The sequence below is a fragment of the Catharus ustulatus genome, chromosome 3 (assembly GCF_009819885.2).
Source record: "Catharus ustulatus isolate bCatUst1 chromosome 3, bCatUst1.pri.v2, whole genome shotgun sequence".
Classification (NCBI taxonomy): Eukaryota; Metazoa; Chordata; class Aves; order Passeriformes; family Turdidae; genus Catharus; species Catharus ustulatus.
In genome coordinates, this window is record NC_046223.1 from 28,325 (window position 1) to 42,308 (window position 13,984).

The 13,984-nt window shown below is 48.1% G+C and overlaps 1 protein-coding gene across 1 annotated transcript in view; it reads right to left on the bottom strand.

Annotated features, from left to right (window-relative positions):
• RIN2 (Ras and Rab interactor 2) overlaps positions 1-7,557 on the bottom strand; it is a gene marked incomplete at its 3' end in the record, with an annotated part of 34,807 nt that extends 27,250 nt beyond the window's left edge. Inside the window, exon 1 of the mRNA XM_033056553.1 lies at positions 7,479-7,557. The remainder of the gene's footprint in view (positions 1-7,478) is intronic.
• Between the last annotated feature and the right edge of the window lie 6,427 nt (positions 7,558-13,984).

Consider the following 13,984-nt stretch of genomic DNA (forward strand, 5'->3'; position numbering starts at 1 on the left):
AAAGCCAGGAGAAAACAAACATCTTCCGCAGTTTGTGGACTATGACCTCAAGTGGCCAGGACTGCTGTCCCGTGTCTCTTCCTACTTGTCAAGTTCTATTCCTGCCTACTGGAGAAAGTGAACATGGACAATGCCCAGCAAGGAGCTGGCAGCAGCTTCCCCCTCTCCTCTGTCCATCCTACAAATGATACCTTAGTCTAAGCTTCCTGCCACTGTTTCTGTGCACAGCAAACACGGGCTACCAGCAGTACCAGAAATTCTGCAGGAGCTACCTGTTTAAAACCTGCATGTTCAGTGAACTTCTGGCAATTTCTGCTTGTTGATCTCTTGATCAGAAATGGATCCAAAGCCCAGCAGCACTTTCAAACAGCTGTCGTGACTCTTTGCACCTTGCCACTTAAAAACACCTCTCCAACCTCCAGCAAGGATCCACTCACTGTACACATGGGAACACACCACTCCAGCCAGGACACACTCACTGTGCACATGGGAACACACCACTCCAGCAAGGACACACTCACTGGGCAGATGGGAACACACCACTCCAGACAGGATCCACTCACTGGGCACATGGGAACACACCACTCCAGACAGGACACACTCACTGTGCACATGGGAACACACCACTCCAGACAGGACACACTCACTGTGCACATGGGAACACACCACTCCAGCCAGGACACACTCACTGGGCACATGGGAACACACCACTCCAGCAAGGACACACTCACTGTGCACATGGGAACACACCACTCCAGACAGGACACACTCACTGTGCACATGGGAACACACCACTCCAGCCAGGACACACTCACTGTGCACATGGGAACACACCACTCCAGCCAGGACACACTCACTGTGCACATGGGAACACACCACTCCAGCAAGGACACACTCACTGTGCACATGGGAACACACCACTCCAGCAAGGACACACTCACTGTGCACATGGGAACACACCACTCCAGACAGGACACACTCACTGTGCACATGGGAACACACCACTCCTGCAAGGACACACTCACTGTGCACATGGGAACACACCACTCCAGCAAGGATCCACTCACTGTGCACATGGGAACACACCACTCCAGACAGGACACACTCACTGTGCACATGGGAACACACCACTCCAGACAGGACACACTCACTGTGCACATGGGAACACACCACTCCAGCAAGGACACACTCACTGTGCACATGGGAACACACCACTCCAGCCAGGATAAAATCACACAGGATCCAGCTAAAACATTCCTCTGGCTTCAAGAGCTGTTGTAAACCACATGGAAACACACCATAGCTATCCCCGTGTATGACCATAAGTGATAGCTAACATATGCCAAGGCATTCATGAAATACCAAGGGATGAAAAAGTATTTTTTCATATGAACATCAAAAACTGAACCTGCACTATAACAAACCAAATCTTTACTATGGCAGATCATATCTTCTAGCTAAAAAATTGCAATAAAGTTAAACATTTATGGAGACATACTGCAAAACAGATGCTGAAAATATCTTTGTAGGGCTTCCTGCCAAAGTGGAGGAACTGTGCATCTATCAGTGCAACAAACACGAACCAAGAATTTTTATGGAACCGCTAAATAGAAACTTTGAACTATCCAAAGGAAAGATGGCTGCTCGCTTGATGGTGAACTCATTTTTTCCTCTGTTAAAAATAATAAGCAATAGCTTGCAGAGGATATACTACATAAATGAAGAACAGCAACACAAGTTAGAACTGAGCCTAACTCCTCAAAGATAATTCCCTAAAGTTCCAGTTACTTAAAAGTAGTTGACAAAGACTTCAGCAGCAATTCCCAGATCCAACACACATTCAGAGAAACACTTCAGGATGAGTTGTTTTGCACCGACTATTTTAAGTAAATCAAGTTCAAGTCACCAGCACATTTCCTACTTCCACCTCCCAAAACTGAATTCTCATAAACTTCAAAAACAACAATCATTTTAAACTCCTGTATCTAGATAGATCAAGTAAAACCAAAGTAAAAATTTCAGGATATGCTGTGGTACAGGTGCATACACAACCTAGAGCACCCTAAAGGTTCCCAGCCATGCATCCAGACAGTTGTGGCCCTTAGCAAACACACAAGAACCATGCTTCCTTCTCCCAAGCTATTCAGTGCGTCCAAAGTCTGATTTCTATTCATGCATTAACTACCAAGAATGCTGTTAGTAAATTATTCTTTTTTAAAATCCCCAGCTGTAGCTAAAATAGCTTATTACAACATTTACTGAGGGCTGACATTTCGTAGTTGCCAATATCTAACTGCTTTCCGAAGAAATTACAGTCTCAGCGAGTTATTCAGTGTAAAGCATGCCAAGGCCCCAGCTGGCACAAGGATGCATGTTTATTTTTGTGAAGGTTATGGCTTTGGTTTGTGGCTGCATTAAAAAAAAACAGAGATCAGTTTAAAAACTTAACTGGGGAATTAATAATGGCCTGTACTGAGGCCTGGGGATGCCTGCTGCTAGTTTTGCATCTGCTTGTGTGGAAGTTAAAATTGTCACAAGGCTCACTTACAGAACCAGCACAAAGCTGGAGTACACAGCAGCACCTTGCCACACTGCTTCAGGCACACAGGTCGGAATTCCAACAGCTCAGAATTCCATCCACTACTCCACAAGGGAGAACCTCCCCCATGCCACAGCATCTGGCTTTTGCACGGAGCACCTGAGTGGGCACCTGCAGGGCAGCAAGACAAAGGAGGGCTCTTGTACACAGCATTTCTGCAGCACTGGCTCCTGTGCTGCTCTGAGCACTCACTCAGATCTGCCCTCTGCCATCCCCACGTGCTCCACAGCTCCAAGTCCTCACCTGAACCGGGGAGCCAAGCCAATGCTCCCCTCGCTCTCCAAACGTTTCCTCTCAAATGTGTTTAAAGACATGCCTTGGCATGTGCTCAAAATTCATCATCTGCTAGGAGAATAAGCAGAGGATTTGGAGGAAGACAAGGCTACAGAGCCATAGTTAAGAAGGGAATGTCACCCTATGAAACACATTTCATACATGAAAGCAAAACTAGTAAGGTTTTGGGTTATTTTCATATTGCAAGTGTGTATGTTTCAGCAAAGTAAGCACTGAGGAGCCCTGGGGTTAACTCCTGGAAAGCACAGATTTGTATTTAGCAAATATAAGTGGAAGCCGAAAGCATAATTTTTGATTTTTAAAAAAAGTGCAAAAGAATAATTTAAAAGTGAAAAATCTATCTGGTTCTTGTGGGTTTTTCCTTTTCCTGTACAAGCCACTTGAGAGACCTTGTTTAGAGCACTGTATTTAGTCCTGGGCATCTGGCCAGATGACATTCACATTCTGGAGCATGTGGAGTGAGGAAAAGGAAGAGTTTTGGGGTATTTTTGAGAAAAGTCCCTGAGAAAAGAGTTGTGTCTGCTTTAAGCATGTATACATGAGGTTGGGGAGGTGAATTAACATCTCTCACCAGAGCCAATCTGCACTGCTTTGCTGGTTGTAATGGAGCAACAGCAATTAGAAGCAAAAGATTTGTCCTTCAGTTGCTGAATACCACACAAAACTATCCAGTGCTTTCAGACTTTTCAGGACTCAGAAAGACAACACCTGCTTATGTGCAAAGCAGGGCTTTTACTCTTCAAAAACAAGTTATAGATAAGACATCTTCCAAGAACATTCATGTACAAGGCTGTCTCAAAAACCCTGTTCCAAGATCAGGAGGAAAAAGGCACTTCCCCTTTCTCATCCTACCCTCTCACGACACACAGTGCTCACAGACCAGAACCCTCCCTGGTGCAGCATCATTACCTGTTGTCTCACACAACACCCAACACAAATGGGTGCACTAATTCCAAACGGTCTATGACGATTACATGCCACAAAACACTGCTATTCCTGCCTGAGGACTGGTAGGGCTCCAGGAATTTCCTTTTGCTACTTTCACTCTACCATGGTGAGACCTTCATACCCCTCTCCCATAGCCATGCTGCTGGTAGAATCCTCACCAGCTCCAAAGGAAACAGTACAGCATTAATGCACAACAATTTTAAACCGAGATTATTGTTTAGATCAAAATTTCCAAAAAACAAGAATGAACCTAATGACAGAACATGACTGCAGCTCCACAATTCCTTTTCCTTTATGTGTAGTTTTGCTTTGCTGATCTCAAGGCAGAAATATGGCTTCAGCCATTAAAAAAAATTTTGATTTTACTTTAAAAAGTAAGCAAAGGGTTCTATGTATGCAGGCCCATAAAACCTACATAAGGCAAGCAAAAGTTACACAGATAAAGCCAAGCTCCTGGGTCTGATTCAGCCTTCACAACAGCATAAATTCAGAAGCTACTCCCCTGAAGTAAATAAAGCATAAAACATACTGTCAACAGAGTAGAACTAGGTCCACCCTCTTGACTAAAGAATGACCTTCCTAAAGAATGGACTTGACCAGCATGAGAGAACCTGGGAATGCTGTGCTCCATTATTATGCTTTTTGTTTTGCCTGAAAATGTTAGGCAGCAACCCTGAGCTCAAACAGGCAGCTACGAACACGTGCATGCAGAGACTCTTGCCCTGCCTGCTTGGGCACAGAGCAGCAGCGTGCACTTTACCCACCCTTTTCCCAGCAGCACAATGCCCCAGTGAGAACACTCTGCACAAACCTCTGCCCCTGTCTTGCCGGTCACATCACCAGCTGAGACAGGGGATGCTTTCTGGGGCAAAGTCCAGCGTGCAGGCAGCCACGGACTGCTGTAGTGCCCTGGCAGGTCCTTCACCACCTTTCATTTCTGCAGCAGCCTTGTAAAGCCAGGAGGTAGAGAAAGGACTGTGTGTTTGTTTGGTCTACCCACAAAAAGGTCCTTGAAGCCAAGTAAACACAGGCTGGGTTACAGCACAGGGTATCTCCCCTGCCAGGTAAGGATCACACAGGGCCTGGACCAAAATCAGGATCAGACCACGAAAACACTTCAGACTCTACAGCCAAGAATGCAAAGCAGCAGCAGCAGCTGCCCTTCCACAAACAAAACATGTCATGGCCCACAGCAGCTGAGACAAAGAAAATTCCATATCCCTGCCAGCTCTTCCTCCTTGTCCTGCTCTGGTTGCAAATGTTCAGGACTCCTGAATTCATGTGGTAGGGTGAACCAGAGCACCTCAGCACTGGGTAACTGCAGGTAGCAGAATATCAGGTACCAGTAATGTCCACAGTAGTCCTACTCTGGATCCTCTGGCTGCCAGTAATGTGCTTCATAAGAAGACATGGGGTAACTGTATTGCATTAAGTCTCTTGATGGAGTATTTAAAGTGTCAAGAGAAATTTATTTTCAGTGTTCTGAAGTAAGACAGGTATTGGAAAACTAGAGCCTCATATCCATCTAATTCACACTGCATTATCTCTGTGTTCCCATACAGCATAACACAGGGTACTGAACACTGAGTTACACTTCCAACCCCCCTCCTGGTAGGCATTACCAACTGAATGGTGATTGCCCTCTTCTAAGTGCCAGTTAATACAAAACCAGCACACCGACCCAAACAAAGATAACTGGCACCCTGACTCTGCCTAGCATTGTCTCCAAAGCAGCTCTTCACTGAGGAATTTTAGAGGGTTTTTTTTGGACGGGTCTTGAGAAATCACCCACCAATTGCACATTAGAGGTGCACAAAGCCTCTTACTCAGGTACTCTGAAACCTCTTACTCTGGAGATCAGTGTGGTATGCCAAGTATTTATTACAGCCACAGGCAAGAGCTACACAACCACAGAGCCTGCAATACATTTGACCACAGAACCAGTTTTCTGTGAGTTGCTCCATCTGTTTGAAGTTACCTTGTGCGTCCGCAAGGTAAGAGCACGATTTTGCTGTCGATCCCTTTTCTCCTCCTGATGCAGAGTCTCTTAGTGATCCGACAGAAACAACAGGCTGTGCTGTGGTTCAGTGAGATGTGACTGACTCCATATCTACTTGAGACAGTAACTCCATCAATCCCCCGCTGCCGATGGGAGATGAATTACCTCACTTATCGCTGCGATGTGACAGCCACATTATTCCTGCACAGAACAGCAGCTCTTTAACTGCTATAGTAACGGCGCTGTTCTTTTCTTTTTCAAGGCAGTAGGTCCCTTCTGAAAAAAATTCAGTCACCCTACTGTTCATTCTGTCTCTCAGTAAGCACTGTTTGAACTAGCTTTAGAAACAACTCAAAAATGCCCCGACAGTCAAGTAGAAGAGCCAGTCTTCTTTGACACAAGAGCAACGGGAGCCAATCCTCCTGGTCCTGCCAGCTACACACCAGAACACCTGTCCAGCTGCCCACTCAGCACAGGAACAGTTTCACAAAGACACCACAACCACTTTCCCAGGGGTGGAGTGAGAGGCACTGAGCTGGCTGGGAAAGCGACAGGGTCACTCACAAGAGCCCCCCAAGACACTGTATCCAGCTGTGCCAGCAGCACGGGCTGCCAACAGACCCCTGGCCAGAACAGCCTCATCCCACTTCCTCCTGGTGATCTAATTAAATAGTCAAGTCCTAAGGAAATAATTTGGTATTTTTGGAGCTAAACAGAGCTGAAACTAATTAACCTTAATATAGATCTGGCCTGAGGAAAGTCAAGGGCTTGGTTGCACGGCTGTACTGGCATACTTTTACCACAACAAAACACACAATTACTCATGGAACCAGTGCAGACGCAGCAGAATTTAACACAGAGCTGCTGTGGAGCAGCAGTCACGGCTTTGAGCCCCTGCCTTTGCGAGCACTGCCCCATCGGCCTTCCAGCCCCTGCCCAGCAATCACACACCTCTGCAGGTACCATCACCCGAGCAGTTCCTCACCTGTTAGCCCAAGCTATCCTCCCTGGGAGAAAGGGCTCTGCCAGCACGGTCCTGTGCACCCCCGGGCTTTCTGCTATCATGCCAACACCTGGTGGAAATTCTGTTCTGCTCGCTCCTCACCAACTCAGCTGGGTTGGCAAAGGCACATAAGGACGTTTCTTATTTAATAGGGCTTACGAGTTATACTTTGGGAAATCAGTAAATAAACAAACGAGAGGTGAAGAGCCTGGAAAGACGAGAAGACGAGCTCAGAGAGGAAAGTATAGCGTCTGCTTTTCTACACCTACTGAACCACACCTGCGTGATCTCAAACAAAGTTTTGATATTTACAAGGAAACACACCAGAAACGGACGCGGGCAGACACAGAGCGCATTCCCCGCGCTCCGGGCCCCAGGAGCCCCGTGGGAGCGGATGGCCGGACCGAGCACTCCTGCCCGCACGGCCCGGGACACCCGAGGGGACCGGCCCGACCCGGCCGCCCTTGGCTGCCAAAGGGGCAGAGTCTGGTGACGGCAAGGCGAGGACAGCGCTGCCCGCGGCACCCTGCTCGGCCCGGCCCTCCCGCGGCGCTGTCCCGGGGGCTGTTTCCATGGAGCCCCGCCAGCCGCACCGACAGCCTCGACCCCCGCACCGCCCGGCGCCGCTCACTCACCTCGCTGGGATTCACCTCGCTGGGATTCTCCTCGCCTCCCGCGCGTCGGCGGCAGCGCCGGGCAGCGCAGACGGAGCCGCCCCGGCCGGCCGGGCCGGGCGAGGCGCGGGGAGGAGCCGGCTCTGCGCCGCCGCTCCGCCGACACGGCCCCGCCCGGCGCATGCGCCGCTCCCGCTCCGGGCGGGGCGCTCCGCAGGGCCGGGCGGGGCCGTGAGGGCACCGGGGACAGCCCGGGCAGAGCCCGTGAGGGGATCGGGGACAGCCCGGCCGTGAGGGCATCTGGGACAGCCTAGACAGAGCCATTGAGGGGATTGGGGACAGCCCGGGCCGGCAGAGCCCATGGAGGGTACCGGGACCCCTGCCACGGGTGCAGCTTTCTCCGACTTGTCCCAAAGAACCTGGTTAGGATCATCTACAGCCTCCGTGCTGTTAGGCTGTGTATTTTCCACAGCTCGTTCCAGGATGTATTTCATTGCAAGTTGCCTCAATAACAAAACGATGAGAGCAACGTTTCCCTTCCGTTCTGGCAGCTGCCGGCAGTGCCCATTAGGAATGCCAGTGACCGCAGTGAGGAACAGCTGCCGTGTCAAACCTGGTTACAAACACTTCACAGACGCACCACAGTGGCAGAATCCGCCTAAAGGTGGTATAAACAATTCTAAAATTGATACCATTAAAATAAAAGGAGGATGCTTAGCTAGGTTTGAGGAGGGAAGGCAATGGAATGCTGCCTCATGTCCAATAGGACGATTTTTGTATTAATCCATGGCATCCGTGAAAATTTCCATTTACCTTTAAATACCGAGCCCTGGTTGGCAGCAGCTGCTGTTGGTCTGTGGTCCATGCAATCTGTGGGTGCCTTTGGAGAGGTCTGAATTCTGGCAGCGCTGGAGCAGTCCTGCTTGCCGGCTGTAGCAGCGGTGGCGAGTTCTGCAAGGTGTCTCCAGGGCCATGGCTTCTCCTGCATGAATACCACACTGGGACAACAAAATGCATTAATTACGAGCTCTATCTGACTGATTTTTCAGTCCAATGGGAGCTCCTGGTGTTTATTCAGGAGCCTAGAAGATGGAACTGAAGTCCAGCTTTGCACTGCCTGTTTTAGTAGAGCCATCAGAGCCCTTGGGTACCCTTACAGAGAGGGGAAGACACTGCTGCTCCCCTCTCCCGGCCAAACATTTGAGAGCAGTGAGGTGAACTTCCAGCCACAGAGGAAAATAAGAACAGAAAAGGCAGTAAACAAGAGGCAGGTCAGGACATAGCCAGCCCTGCCAAAATGGAGCAGAACTGAGCTCTAAGGACTGGAAAAAATTCACTGGAAAAGCCTTTGCCTTTCAAGAGTCTGAGATATGGCATCAAGTTTCATGTCTTGTGTTTCTTACTTACCTCTGAGACCCCTTCCCTCAATCCAGCTGTGAGATGGGCCTGGCATGGTTCCCTATACATACAGTAAAAGCATGGACAGCAGCAGGTATTTATTTTTCCCCAGCCCTGAATGGCTGGGCTGTACTTCTCATCATACAGGTGTGGGTCAGAGACCACAGTGTAGGCAGAAGGACTTAAGGAGGGATGCCCCTGAGCACCTGACTAGTCTGGACAAGACCAGCACGCAGCCTTCCCCAAGCTGCTGCTCTGCTGTGTTACAAACCACGGAGAGGTGAGGGAAGCTTTCCCATGGAACTTGGGGCTGACTGCGCCAGGGCAGTATGTACTTCAGCTATAAAAATCACATCCTGCCCACGAAGGAAAAGCGTGTTACTGGGATGGATCTCCAGTGTCCTGAGCAGACACCTCAGGGATAGAGCACAGATTTGCTCATCTATTGTCACACCGTGGCAGCTGGTTTATGCAAGGAGCAGAAACTGTTAATGCCTTTGGCTAGCTTCTCTCATGGCAGCCAAGATTCCTGCGTCAGGACACTTTCCTCTTGCTCTGGCTCCTGCCCTAGATGCCTGTGCACTGCTGTGAGCTCTGCGGGAGGGAGAAGAGAAACCGCAGCACAGGAAAAGACGGAGGAGTCGCTTGGATTGCTCTCCTGGAGCCGAACAGGCTCTGCACCACAGAAACAACGGAGCCATCTCCCAGCCACGGAGGTGCATCCACCCCAGCCAGGACATGTCCACCAATGGTTTCAGTGACCTTTTCTCACCTGAAAACTTGATGTGTGCTTCATTTCATGGCAAATGACGGCGATTACTTCAGCGCATTCCAAATCTCACTCTTGGCAGCACTGTGTGCATTATACTTCCGGCTCCAAGCTGCATTTCTTGTTCTGATTTGCACTCAGGTGTTCCTTACAGCAAGGGAGGAGGGAGACGGGAATCAAACTGCATGAAGGAGGCACAGCAAAAACTGCTTAAGAGCAAAGCAGAGATGTTATGTTTAGTTTTCCCCGATTACTTTTTCATACAGTGTGAACATAACAGAGGGAACACAATTACACACATACCAAGACAATCAGCCACCAAAAAAACCCACTAACCAACAACTGAAGAAAATCCCACAGAACTGAGCCAAATAGTTTTTCTGCACCACTAATTTTTTGTTGCTAGGCTAGTATGGGATCCTGAGTTGTTCTGTGCTCTGTTCTGTTGCCCCACAATGCACAGTGAGAAGAATCTCTCCTTGTTCCACCTCTTCCCTTTCTCTCAGCCTTATCCCAGGCCAACAGCTTTCCAACACTCCCCCACATGAACCCAGATCTTCATGGTGGGGTTCTGATGAGAGAGCTGACCATAACTAAACTTCCTGGCCAGCCAGGAAATGGAAAAGTAGAACAGCTGCATAACTGTATTTCCAGCTCAGCAGCACTTACTTTTTACATTGCCCCTCTTTGAATTTCGAGACCTTTTTTGACAACAGCATTCAAACAAAATGCGTACTTATACAGGGATGTGCAAACAATTGAACATCTTAGCTCCCCAGGGATGGTGTGCAGCAGAACCCCAAGTTTCTCAGGAAGCCCCTGCAGAGTCAGAGCAGCACAGAAACACCACACACGTCCTGCCCACTCTGAGCAGGCCATGAGGAAGATGTGAGTGCATCCCATCCATCTCCTCACCAGCAGCCTCACTGGCTCAGGGAGCGAGAAGGGAGGTGCAATTACGAGCCTCCAGCTGCCAATGAAAGCTCATTCCAACTGTGTATCTGCCAAAACCTATTCCTTTCTCCACAGTCCGAGCCAAAGTAACATGGCAGTAGTGAGGAGAGCTCTGTCAAGGGAGATGATGACTGCCAGACGCTAGCTGTGAATAATCCTCAGGAACTTGGGAATGATCACAGCCATATTCTCATCCCACCACTGAACGTCTATCTGTTTTTTAAATGGCACTGTGTGGGTAGGAGAGCAGCAGTGCTAGGACCTGTGTTTGGGTAAGGACCTCCTCACCTGAGTTCAGCATCCCTGATGCTGTCTCTGACCCAGCCATGAAGCACAGCAACTCGAGTTGATCCCAGTTTGGACTTAGAAGTACAGGTACTGAGTAAACCAGCCTCTGCTTTCACTGTGGTGGATGGAGTCCTGGCAAAAACCAGCATGCTCTCATCACCTTAAAAAAAACCCAGGCTGGTATTTCCAGTCTTTCACAGCTGTCTTAACTTGCAGCAAAGTAATGGTTGTGATTCATCCTTTTATCTTTACACTGAAGAGGGAAAAACACAGCCTGTTGTGTCCTGGCTTTAAAAATGTTTTCTAAATCAAGCCATCTGTGCTGCAGGTCTCCAGTTACAGTGAGGAGTGACATATATCATATTAATTTATTGGACAACAGATTAACAGGGAGAACTGTGATGCACCAATTATTTGTCCCTTCAGCATCATGTTTTGACAGTGCACTGTTTAACTAGACACTACAAAAAATTGATTACTAATGTACTTTGTGCTTCTTAATTAATACTGTTAACATCTAACCCTTCCCCAGACTTGGAGTGCCCACAGACAACGCTGTTCCAAGGAGGCAGCAGCCAAACCAGCCCACTACGAACCTGGGCTAGAATCAGGCCCCCTCCATAGTCAGATAACAAGATTAATGCCATTATTCCAGGGAAAGGGAAAGAATTCCTGCAGCAACATTAAAAGCTTCTGTGTTTATTAGTGAAAATACTAACATTTCCCAGTAATCTTTAAACTGTAGTAAAGTATTCTGCCTTCGGTTTGGAGCTGCTTGTAAAAACAACAAGTCATACAAGACCAGTAATGAGCATGATCAGCTGCAAATATCTCTCACAGAGGCAGGCAGAAGCTGGCTGGTCTAGAACCTGGTGTGCAGCCTCGGGAGTTTGAGGAATGTCCCAAGACAGGTTTGAGAGCTAAAGAACTTGCTCTTCTCTAACGGGGAGCAAATTCGTGTATACAGAACAAAACCACTGCAGACACAAACAGTATTTGTTCAAGTGCCATGAATTATTGCAGATTGTTACCTTGTCTTTGGAACGTCATCTTCAGCCTGGAGAGAGCTGCATCAGCCAGGAGTGGGGACAGGCAGTGACCGGGCCGGGTTCTCGGGGTGTGCTCAGCTAACGCAGACCAGCACTCCAGAGGCAGCTTGGTTTGAACAGGAGAGCCCCGGCAGCACAGTAAGTAGCTTTGAGTGAGGATGACAAGATCTGGCCTCTTAGGTTTAATATTTTAATCTGCTGCCCAAGTGTACTGCGGCTCTAATCGCAGCCACAGCGGATTCCTCGAGTAGCTAAAGATTAGAGAGACCATCAATAATCCCTGCTGAGCTGCACGGATGAAAGCTACCAAAGGGATTTAAGGAGGAAAATAAGGTATATCCAGAAATTAATTGTTTCAGTTGAGACAAAACAATCCACTGATATCTGACACTGAGTATAGTCCAGAAAACTGGAAACAGATATTGAAAATGAGCGAATTTATACAGGCCTAATGCAGGTGTGACAACCAGTTATAAATATTAAATCCAGGAAGCTGTGTCACTAAGGATCGGTAGCACTCCTGCTGGTAACTGTAAGGCTCTATGCCCTAGATGGCATTGCTCTGCAACGTTAGAAAATACACTTCTAAAATCCAAGCTCTCTCTGCAGTCAGCACAAAAGAATTCCAGCCAGGACAAGCATTGATTTAAGTTCACGCACAAAGGCAGAGTTCTCTTTTTAAAAATGTTACTTGTTTGAGACATTTGCACTGCAGCTGATACATTAATTATGCCACTTTTTCTTTTCCCCAGTTATTTTTTAAAGGCTCACTTGTAAAATCTTGTGTGCACAGTTTGAAGTGGTTTCACTGCACCTGCTCTCTCCAGGCTGTGGCATTCAATTGTTTTTGTTTATTCTGTGCTAGTCTTTTCTAGCGATTTGCTTGGCACGGTAAAGAGTGTGCTGTTTGTTCCCCACAGCCAGGGGCTGAAGATCAGCCTCCTCCTCCTCTCTGAATGCTGCAGCCTGCCCGAGGCAGCTGGAGGGGAAGTGGGCAGATGCTCAGCTGTGCCAGAGGGCGATCACTGCTGCAGCAGGGAGGAACACCGCAAAAACCAACGTACCTGGATCTCATCCCAAGTCCTGCGGCGTCTCCACACTGCTCTCCCAAGGCACGGCCACACGCTGCCTCTGCTTCAGCTCTCTGCAAAGCCCAGCGTGCTGGGAACACCTGTGTGCATCCATCCACCTTCCAGCACCAGCGATTGGGAGCTGCACTTCCAGGAGCTGTGCAGCCCAGCAGCAACCCACAGGCTGCAGAACAATTTGATTTCAGCACTTCCAATTAACAAGGCAATTAAAGCCTTGTTTTCCAGGGTGTGGCTAGCATGTCTAGGATGTCCATGTCCTGGCATGCCTCTGCAAAGAAGGGGAGAAGCCTCAGGTGGGAAGCCTCACCTGGAGCTGGGAGGTGAGCACAGAGCTGTACGGGAATGCCCCAGCCTTCCTGCAGTGAAAACCCCACTGCTCGGGGATGCCCAGCATGTACATGCTCTTTCTGTGGGAATAAACGAGTCAAAATCAAGTGGGCAGAGCCTGGAGGGAGATTTTTATCTGCAATTTACATAGAACAGATCTCTTATCTCTGCAAGTATTACTTCAAAGCAAAGAACTTCTTGAGCTGGCAAAGACACAGGTCAGGCCTCTAAAGCAAGGTAGAAGTGGCCTCCGGAGGGAGGAAAAAAACAGGATTTGTGCTCTAGTTTTTCTATTTAAGGGAGTCATGTGGGAGAGGAGGGTTAGTTTTCTTTTAACCAGCTTGTACTTTTGCTCTGATGCTTCATATTTTTTTGTTCCATACTAAGAATTCACATCTTTACTTAGTCAGCATTTGTGATGGTTGAACAATAACTGTAAAGCCAACAAGGGAACAGCCTCTAAAAAAGCAAAAGCGAATACATGAATATGAATACATATTCATCCATATCTACTCCACTGAAAGCAATGATGGCTTGCCTTCACACTCTGATTTTCCAAATTTTAATGAAAATGTTTAGAAATTCAATTACTCACCCGATCTCTGAAAATCAGTTTTTAACTTTCCAGGCTGTAAGCTACATAAAAAATTT